Source organism: Anoplolepis gracilipes, chromosome 8 (assembly GCF_047496725.1).
Source record: "Anoplolepis gracilipes chromosome 8, ASM4749672v1, whole genome shotgun sequence".
Taxonomy (NCBI): Eukaryota; Metazoa; Arthropoda; class Insecta; order Hymenoptera; family Formicidae; genus Anoplolepis; species Anoplolepis gracilipes.
In genome coordinates this window covers 11116217-11127774 of record NC_132977.1, presented here as the reverse complement: position 1 = coordinate 11127774, position 11558 = coordinate 11116217, and the positions used below count along the sequence as shown (strand labels likewise).

General features: G+C 34.3%; 1 long non-coding RNA gene across 3 annotated transcripts in view; it reads right to left on the bottom strand.

The window, feature by feature from the left end:
* Positions 1-8599: 8599 nt before the first annotated feature.
* The window catches only part of LOC140668336 (uncharacterized), an 84892-nt gene continuing 81933 nt past the window's right edge, over positions 8600-11558 (bottom strand). Inside the window, exons 2-4 of one of the 3 annotated variants that reach the window (XR_012047163.1) lie at positions 10350-10504; positions 9694-9852; positions 8600-9558 (exon numbers count right to left, since the gene is read on the bottom strand). This is a non-coding gene — a long non-coding RNA (uncharacterized lncRNA). Of the gene's footprint in view, positions 9853-10349; positions 10505-11558 lie in introns of all 3 variants that reach the window. The other 2 variants (XR_012047164.1, XR_012047162.1) reach the window with 2 other exon arrangements.

The window sequence follows — 11558 nt, the reverse complement described above, 5'->3', positions numbered from 1 at the left end:
TTTCTATATACGATTTAGAAGAAGATAATTTATGCTTTGATTTAGCGCAAGATATGTAACAGGCTTGAATATTTTGTCAAAATTATACTTCTTAATTAATAAATGAAAACCTGAAAACACAGATAGTTACATTTTGTACAAAAATGTAAAACAATTTTTATTGTAGTCAATATATTTTATTGAGGTGTTTTGTTAATTCATTAGCTATATTAAGAATTGAATAGAGGTAAAAAAAAAAAAAAATTGAGTCAGATAATCTAAGCAGAGTATTCGAACGCTTCGTGTCCTTAAACAAAGCGTCGTAATAAGCTTAAGTAGCGGTGTGATTGCAACTCATATACCTGCAGAACCTGGCATTGTGCGTCATAACGAAGCGAGTGTATCTGAGACGGCTTGGAGAGTTTACCGACCAAGCGTCCGGACTGCGTATATTACTCCAAATACACACCTGATAATCGTCCCTAAACTCCAAGCGTATCGAAACAGGTGCGCGTAAACGCACATATACAGGCACACACGTGACATCTCAACGTTCACGCACACATGTACACTATGCGTTGCGTATTAGTACGTACTCGAAGATAAGGGTGTGAATCTCCGGGCTTAATGCCGCACTAATTAGAGAAGCTCACAGCAACGGGATAAGATTATGCGATTAATTCAGAGATTTTCGATGCGCATCAAATATGTATCGATTTTGTGTTGAGAGACGGAGATGTTCTCGATAAATTAAACATCTTTCTTTATCTCCGAGGGCAAAAAAAAAACCGATCATTAATCATTAGGTAGTAAACAAGATTCGCAAGATGGTTGGATTTTTCTAGATTTATCCGGGCAGAGAGAGAGAGAGAGAGAGAGAGAGAGAGTATATAAATATATACGTAGTTTCTCACTGATTGTTATATTAAATTTGCAGCATGTATATCAAACAATAGCTCTATATGCGAATCTGATATAACAATATCATTACATTCACGGCATCTTTGTACCATTATTCGTATCTATTACTTGTTCTCACGTTAAGTCTACCGTATAACGCGCTCTTGGATCGTACGTATTGTACATATATATAAGCAATTTTTCATAGCATTAATATTCCTGGCGTGATACTTCTATTTCCGATGCCGCACGGTGGGCATTATTTCCACAAACGATGTACTTGAGATGTACTGTATGTCAAACAGAAGGCGTGTTGCGCGCGGCTTGATTCATCTTTTTCACGCCCGACGCAACGCGGTCTGTAATTCTTCTATACGGCGGAAGCGGGTTTATCTCTGATCTGATGATATCCAGTCTGGACGCGCGGGTATCTGCAGACACGTTACACGAACGAGAACTACCTCTCTCAGAGAGATATCGCCCTCTCCGTATCTTTTTTACCTTATTCCCAAGTAATGACGTCGTATCTCGACATCTCATCAGCGAGAACAAGAGGACGAATTAATGGAATGGGTATCATTGACTTATCTTTCTTTTGCATATATATGCACGGTACACAGACTTTCGAACAGATATAAGATAAACATATATTAGAGGCATTATTAAAAAGTAATATGAAGATACAAGGACTTTGTGAAAGGAATTTTTTTGTGATTTATAATAATTTATTTTTTTTAATAAAACACATATTTAGGATAATATCTATCATAAAAAATAATTATTATTTTCAATCTTGTATTAAACGGATTAATTAATTAGAGGTGATCTATAAAAAAAAAAAAATGTTATTTGAAGTAGAAAATATAAACATAAATTATTTCTTTTACTATTCTACGAATCAAAATTAATTCTAAAAAAAATAAATCATCAATATTATAGGGTTTAAAATAAAAACTGTATTATACGATATAATTATACTAATTGTAATATATGTATATTATTTCTCTACGTCTAAATAGCTATAAAAATTAGTTTAGAAATCATTTAAGAAAAGAACCATTATTTAAATTCAATATCACTTTATAACAAAGAGCTATACTTATAGTATAAAAACAAATTGACTTTATATATGTATAAATTTATACCGCTACAAAGTATGATCAATATGTTGGCATAAATTTTCTCAAACTAGGTTTCACAGTTTCTTAACGTTTGTTTATACAATAACAATTTATTATGCAATGATAATTCAAAATTTCTTCCAATCAGCCAGTATACTTTTTTATATCTTTTGTATTGAAATTTAGCTCTTGTACTTACTTTTATGTGTTCCTTCCAACGCAATTTTGTGCCAGTGTTATTCCCAGATATTTCGTCGTATTAGAATAGAGTATAGTTTCTTTATTATTTATCAGTAGATAATGAGTTTATTTTCTTATTCGTAAAATTAATGAGTTATTTAATTTAAATTTTAATTTACATTTGATTTAATTGGCTATTTCATGACTTAGTTACTGAACGAGCTAATGACGCGTTGCAACTTGTCTTCTCAAAATTGTTCTCAATGGCCAGAATCGCGAAAGATCTAAAATTATTTATTATATTTTATGTGATGTAATCTATTTTACGAATAAATGATATATTCATGATTATATGAAGATTATAATGAAATAGCAATTAAAATAAAAAATCTCGTGGCGTAATTTGAATCGTATCAGTCAAATAATTAATGCTTCATTAAATATCACTTATCAGGTTTCCCGAATTGATCAGATAACCAGTAATTAAAGACTATAAATTTTTAAATATCATAGATTTTGTAAGACTTGAATTAATTATACTGAAATAATAATTAATTACATATATCGTAGTTAGTTCATTCTTATTATTGCTTAAAGACTATTTTTATAAAATAATGAAAGAGAAAAATATTAGTAAAAGTATTAGTAAAAAAGACTTTTCTCGAAAACATTAAAATAAATATGTTTGGCATCGATTATACATACATACGCTAATATTTCTTTGTAAACGAATTTTTAAATAAACATGTGCTAAGAAGCAGAGAGGAAAAAAGAGAGATACAGTCTACACTAAATTCATAATTCTATATTCGTAAATTCTACAATCCTAAAAATGTTCATTAAATTTTTTAAATTTTTCTAAAATTTTTATAATTCTTATAAAAGTAGATGTCCAGATTCACATCAATCGTGAAAATCTTGTAAAAAATTTAAAAAATAGCAGTTGTTTAATCTCGCCTCTGTTGACGAGCTACCGGATTATTACGTTTTTAATTAAATTGCGTTATTCGCATGCCGCCTAATATACCTGATGTAATGTACAGACGCGTACGCACGAGAAAAATATTCGTAGCTTTCTGTCTACTTATTTTACGTATACTACGTATACTGCCTACGTCATACACGGCAGCTTTACGCACGAAAATATATGTATACCGCGAAGCCGTTGGCAATATAACAGGAATTTATATCATCAAGTTCGCGAATTAAACTTAATTTCACGTTTCGCGAAACGATTGAATGATTCGAGAAACAATTATAACAGCAGATATGACAACTGGCGTTGCCCCGACGAAAACTGTTGCCCGTTAACAATTACTCTCGCGGAGACGCGTAAAAGTGTCGGGTGACTTTCTGGTCGATCGGAAAATATTAATGAAATCAAACCTCCGTCACGTTGGATTTTTGCGCTCTTGTACAATACGTTCCCATCTCGACGCACGGTTCAATGCACGAGTTGTCGAACCGAAAGATTTTAATTATTATTCTCTCGTCGGCCTCCTCCCTATCCCAGATATAATGATGAAATTAAATAAAACGTCACTCGCCATGCGATTAATTACTGACCGGTAGAGAAGAGCGTGAACGAAAGGAAAAAGAATGTTAGAGAGAGAGAGAGAGTACTCACGCACCGGTTAATTATGATCGTGCAAACAGCGCGTACGACCTTTCTATTGTACACTCGCGAGGGAGACAAAACGATCTCATTATCCTTCGTTTAAACGCGAATTCGTTACGTGCAAGATGCCGCAAACATGATCGTTGCACATTGAAGGAATTAATGCCGCGTCCGCGCTTTTATCCTGACAATGAATTAAATGAATTAATGGAATACTTGCGATCACAATAACGCATTCGTCAGTATCGATCATTCGTTCAATCGTCATAATACGGAAGCTTGATCATAAAATCCATTTGTCTATCCCTAGGATAGGAATTATATCTTACATTTATATAATTAATCGGTTTTTTGTCACAGGTTGCGCAACTTGTCTAATTGAACGCGCGTCGACACGTTCCATTTGTTATTCAGAATCTCCGTTTTATCGAATGAGTATTGGCTGCAACGTCAACGGTAGCGGCATCAGAGTTGTCGTGAATTAGCGCGCGTGAATACGCAATTCCAACCGGCGCGGCGTGGCGCGGCGCCGGCAGGTGCGCATCCAGCACTTTATTACACTAATTGCGCGCGGCGCGGTCCCATTTACGAAATTCCGAGGTAAGGGTTTTCGCCCCCGTGAGCGCGTTGATCGCCCGCAGTTATACCTACCGTATACACCCGTCGTACAACCTAGGTCATACTTGCATGTATACGGCGTGTAATTTCACGCTCGCGAACACGCACGCGTTTTGCATACTGCCTGTCACACGGCACCGCCACCATCCGGTGAAATACGGCCGAGATCACGCCGTAGTTATGTCATATATGCGTGTGCGTGGCGCACCGAGGGGCGAATTGTATCAACTTCCATGTTTACGCGTCGCCGTCGTCCGCTATACGTCATCGTGGGATCGTTGTAAAATATTACGTTTTGCCTAGCGATCATGTTGCCGGCCCCACCTGCCGGGATTTATGCAGCAAAGAGCCTTCTTTTCAACATTAAAGCGATTTCTTTGCACGCATTTGCGTGCATTTATCCTCCGCGACTTTTGGCGCAAAAATGTGAATGTGAATGTGAATGTGAATGTAAATGTAAGTTTTGCTAATTTCTTCCAAAGGAAAATTTTCAAACACGCTTGAATCTAGATTTCTCTCTCGCGGTTTTATATGTAATATATACTGTCATCTCACATATAGGTACGTATACGCTTCATACTTGGATAAAAATATGAAAAGTACTTCACGTTGCAATTGCAACGCACTTACATATATCTTGCTACCAAGCAAACCTCAAAGAAGCAATTTAACGTGTCGTAACGAAAGGGTAAACTGTAAAAACTAACGGTCTCGAGGGTGTTAAATGTGAAGAGTCGGTATGTTGATAGGCTTACTTGTTGAGCGAATTAACGGTACATGAGAATATATTATTTATATATTTTCGCAGCTAACGATCGAGATATTTGCTCGTATTACATCTAAATAACTCTATATTTTTCTACATAATAAGTCTTTTCCTATAAAGAAAATAAGACTCTTATCAAGGATATAGATTAAACCAGCCTTTTCATTATTTATTGCTATTTTTTTAAATATGATATGTGAGAAAGTATTTATATTTATTGATATTTTATATCAAAAAATACGAACATTGCGAGTGCAACGTTACGCCTTGGTTAATTTTTCAAAATTTATTTTCTAATTGTAATTTGTTTTTTGCAAAGTTAATACCGCTGCATCTAGAGTGCTTTTATCGCCCGTTTTCTACTTTATAACTGCAAACTCTATTATTATGAAAGCACGTGATAACAGTCGCGCGAAACAATTTCGCCGACGATTTCGTAGCGAATACTTCCGCTCTTATTGTTAATCGCGTCGTAGAGAGAGGCGCGCAAAAACCTATACGGGACAAAAGCAAAGGCGGATATAAAAGCAGTGACGAGTCGACGACTCGTCGCTCTCTTTTTCTTTCTCTCTCTCTCTCTCTCTTTCTCATTTTCGCTCCGTTCGTCTTGCGTTTTTCTTTCTGACCTTTCGGAACCGCCATGGGGCTACGAAGATCGTTAACTAAAGTGGGTAATCATACCCACCGGTTTCACGCCGCAGCCAACCGGGCGCTGCTACGAAGCGATATATATGGGGTGGCCAAATTGGACGTGTCTCTCTTTCTCTCTCTCTCTCTCTATATATATATATATATATATGTACATATCTTTCCGCGTTTCGCGCAAAAATAAGTCGTCTCACAAGTTCTTTTTTGATCGTAGTTTGCTTCTACGCTCAGGAATCCCACGTTTCTCGTTTCGCTGACAAGATATTAACGGAACTCGATACGCGCGAGCCACGACTTTAGCTAAACCAGAACGATCGTGCAATAGCATAGAATCTCTGCCGGGCAGAGGCGTAACGACAACTGTAACGATGGCGTAACGAGTAACGATTTATGAAGCCGGGATGAATGTTCCTGGACCGCGCAGCCTCCGCCTAGCCACCGAGCGTGTCTGTTCCACGTATCGCAAATTGATTTGCGGAATCGCCCTAGGCACCGAGGACCTTCTCTTCCATTTGTCCGTGCCGTGGTAGGCATTTCCTTGCCCTGTTCCTTGCAATCGAGAACCAACGGTTTCATATGCCGCGGCCAGATCGATTCTTTGTAAATGCAGAACTGAAGTCGGCATAATCTCTCGATTGATCTCCGATCTTCGATGCCGTAGAAAATGGTAAATGTGCTTCACGTCAATTATTCTGTCCATTAGAACAACTGTAGATATAGATTACATGTTAGAATAGCTTCAGATCACTTTGACATATCGAAGACTTCGATACTTTTATAATTTGACAACATTAAAAACAAATAGGATCAAAAATTTTAATAACTATCGTAGGTATGTAAATGGACAAAATTCAGCACAATGTTGTAAAGAATGTCGTAAAAAATGTTGTAAAAAATGATTCGACCAAAATTATATGACAATTTTCTTGTATATTAAAGATATTGATAGAATGTTCGGTTTTCTGCATGCGTATATATTATATTTAATAATATAACAAGCATTCATATATATATATATATATATATATATGCTTGTTATTTTATTAAATGTTTAAAATGTATAAAAAAAAATTTATATATATTTTTTAATATTCTATGTTTCATATAAAATATCCTACAAACATATAAAGATTGAAAAAACGCGTTTTGATAATCCAGTGCGATTGACACACCCTATATAGAGGAGGCTGGTACCGAAGCATGCATACGCATAGGAGGAGGCAGGGATATAATTATATGCTTCAAGTCCGCACCTCGGACGAAAATGCCGCCTTGTTAGCAAATCTCGTGAACCGCGCAAACACCTGCCTGATTGTTAATAATTTGCCAAGCTAGAACCTGCCTGTTACTGCGAAGGCCCGCTTTCGTAAGAATGACGGCCCAACAAACGACGACAGGAAGATAAAGAATAAAAGGTTCTCTTTCTCTCTCTTTCTAGTGTTAACTAATATCCGTCTATAATTTAATATCTGCATCTCGGATTCGTGCGCTGCCGCTTTGGTCGCGAAAATAAATTCGTACTCGATCGGTCGATCGGTGCGAATTTATCAAATTAAATCTCTTTCTCGCGAGCTACAGGTTTTTTTTTCTACAGCCGAGGTGAAAAGCAATTTGCGATAAAGTATCGATGTGCACTTTAGAATTCGCGGATATAAATTAACGGGTTGCTGTTATCGCGCGCATTCATGTACGTTAGTTTTTCAGTGACTTTAAAGTTTTCATTTTCTGAGGGATGAGAAAATTTGTTTATCGACAAAAAGAATAATAATAATCTTTCGACGCTAGAAATGCGTGAAATCAAGCGTATTTCATGGAAAGTACAGTGTATGAAAATAATTCTCTGTTAACAATTTTATGGTCGTAATTTGTCGACGCGTACAAATTTTTTAGTCGTATCTTATTTCACATGATTCGACCTGAAAGCGAAAGAAGAAAAATGCGGCGCCGAGAGTGGTCTTCTGTCCGCTTCCGATCTTTCTCTCTCGGGTACCTCTCGTGTGTTTAATCATCCGGACTCGAAGCTATTAATTAATTAGCGCCAACAATTACGCCGACTTGTTCTCTATGGCCCCGACAACGCACGTTAATTTCCTAGGCGTAATTATTCCGTTCGCATGATTGCGAATCTCCGCCATTCCACCCTACTGCGTCGCTTTCTCCCTCATCGTCGTCGTCGTCGTCGTCGTCGTCGTCGTCGTCGTCGTCATTTCCTTTCAAACCAACCACGGTTCTTCGGATGAAAGGGTACATACCCTGTACCTTCGCGCTTACATTCTCGATCGCTTCTCTCAAACGAGAATGCGTTACGCCTACGTTATTCTCTTGAAATCATTTCACGAAGCGTCATCCAACTTTTTCGTTAAACTTTCGTGAAATCGATCTCGGATTGATGTTGTTGCTCAAGTTCTCTCCGTTCTCCTTTCCTTTGCTTTTCTTGCATCGTGAGCAAACGGAAAGTTTGCGGAGATAGATCACTCGATACGGCGCAATGAGTGCATTTTACATGATTTATGTATACATTTAAAATTAATATTTTCTAATTACAAATCGGTACGCAAGTTTTTGATAACTTCTCACAAAGTAGAGCTAAGATATAATTAAATATAAAAATAAGATATATACTCAGGAAAATGAGAAATGAAAAGATATTACTGTAATAAAATGAGATAATACATATACTCGGAAAAAAATTTAATTTTTTTAATTTTAAAATCACATTTACATCTAGATAAAATATTCATGTATTCAAAAATAATTGCGATTGAAATATTAAGAATAGGTAATTGAATCTCTCTTTCTACATGTTTAAAATTCACAATACATATATACAACACATGAAGAAGCGCTTATATATCATTGTAATTCCTTCTAAAATGTAAGGAAAATCAGTAAATATTTATTTTTAATACACCAACTGTACGATACATTGTTCACTAGAGCTTTTACATTTCTTTCTTACATTTTTTATATATTTCATATTTTATTATATATACATTTTGCTCATATATAATCTTATATATTCTCTTTCATTGTAATCTTGATTCCTTCAAGATATTCTCTGTTTCACGTTGCCAGATTTACCTGTCATCTTGCCAGGTGCTCGCATCTTTTGTTTGCCAAAACTTGGTTTGCAAAAGCATTATGAAAGCATTTTGCTCATACGCGGCCAGGTTTTTGTGACGCTTTTTTACGGATTAAATTTTACTAAATCTTTTACTTAAATATAATATATGTTTAAAAGGATCCTGATAATTAAGGAGAGAAAATCTTGATTATCCATCTATGATAAAACGCTCTGTATTATTTTGCAAAGTTCAACTCAAAATTTTACATTTTGTATCGTATTATATGTTATTCCGCAATTTAAGATTTTAATGAGATTTTTTTTGTAATGAAACGCTATCTGATATTTGGATAAAGAATATTTGAACTGTGGAAATACAAAATTAATTAATGATTAATAACGTTAAATATATAATTAAAAATTGTTAATGATACATAATCATTTTAATAGGGAATATGTCAATATTATTTTATCGAATGTTATATATTTGATCACATTTCATCACATATACTTTTGGCATACCTTAATCCATGCGCAGTTTTATACAGCTCGAAGCATTCAAGATCGCATGAATGTTGTTAGTTGTTAGAACGCAACCAGAATATTACAAAGAATGCTAATGGTTTTCTCGCACCACTTGTTTTCACATTACGCAAGTAATTGTCTAAAAGTGCAGACTATGTGAAAAATTCTACCTCGACGTTGCACGCGATATTAAGTGCACCCCGAGGGGGCACTCCAAATATAATTCATTCGTAACGACATAACAAATTTAGAATTTCGATAAAAGTTGGCGTACTTGGTGCATTTCTCTAATACGTTGCTTCAATATAATTTGATTTAAATGTTTTTAGTTGGTCAGTCTGTCTATTGAGAAATCAGCCCATTTTTCTCTCTTCAATCCGTTGTTTTTCCGTTAAAATTTCGGATCGATCGTTCCTACTAACAATAAGTGTCTCTAAAAATAATAGAAAAAAAATTCATTTTTTTCAATTTTAACAGTTTTCAATTTTAACAGTTATTAAATCTTTTATATTTTGTGCGATTTATTTCACTCATTAGATAATAACAAAGCAGACTAAATTTTAAAATATTAATAAATTAATAATAATAAATAATGAAGTCTAAAATATAATATAATATACTCAAAACATAAATGTAATTATAATATAATTATAATATAATAATATAATGTAATAAATATAATAAATATAATTAAAATAATATATTAAAAATATATTGATAAATAATATATTAAAAATATGAAAATTATCTATAAGTTATTTATTGTTCGATGCTTTATTATATGATCGAATCATCGTATTTTGCATCGAGACCCGTTTGTTTTCTCTATATTGTAATTACTTGGCGCGGAAATTTGTATCCACATCAAGTTTATAATTCAGATAGTCGAACAGTTGAGTCTCCGAGGAAGAGTCGTGTCTCGCGTCTCACCGTGAGGCCAAGAAAGTTGTATATCTCCGGCTTTTCGAAGTTCTCTATCAAGTGACGTTCGTGCCTGAGTAAACCAGGGAGCCTGCTCCCCACCTGGTAGCGTATTTGCAGAAGACGTTTACGCGCGGTACTGGGCGTATAGTTGATCCATTTCTCTGCAAATACCAACGCGATAAGAGGGAATCCGACGTACTCTCGTATATCTAATAGCACAGATTTCAAGTTTCGACGACTCATCGAATAAGGAAGAGAAGATTATTTTTACCGTCATATCTACTCGTCGACATTTACTTGCAATCGCACGCGACCATGTCATGACTTGCGTTATTCGCAATCGCTTTAATAAACTGCCGAGAGTTATTTGCATTTCTCTTTTATTACTTGTTTACCGACGAAATAAAGAGAGAGAGAGAGAGAGAGAGAGAGGGAGAGAGAATCACGGTTATTTTAAATTTTATCCATCAACAGATGGATTTCTTGAGGAAATGAAAAATGCAAGAGACATCAAAAGCTGTAATTATTTCCAAAAGAGAAATAAAAATTATTCTTTCAAAAATCTATTTTTTTTTTTTTCAGCAATTACTTCTAACGTATAGTCGATTATGCAGTCGTAAGTATTAAGAAAGCAAAAGAAGTAAATGGCTACCAAGCCTGACTTTAAAACGGATTATAAAATGGAAAAAATTACATTTATTCTTTTTATAATATAGAATGAAATAAATGAGTTCTTTTTTGCATGGTACCAGTCGGATTTGCTAAGGTAAATCCGTAAAACGCGTAATGCCTTTGCTACGAAAATTAATAAATAATTTTGAATTTAACGTATATGTTATAAGATTTGTTTTCATTAAAAGTATGCGCGAGAAACATTTAAAATAAATAATATATTAAAACTAAATATATATTTTAATAAAATTATAAGTACTTATATGAGACACTCTGCTTGTCTATAATAAATTAATTGTATATATATATATATATATATATATATATATATATATATATATATATATATATACATAATTACAAAGATGATAAATTATATATTTATTGTATTGTTTATTAACAATTATGCTTTTATTTGTGCCTCAACATATTTGAATAATTGTAATATTGCTTCGTAAAACAGAATACTTTACAATATTTGTATATCCTTGAATAAAAATATCACACGTGTGTATACATATATATGTTAGCATATATCACGAC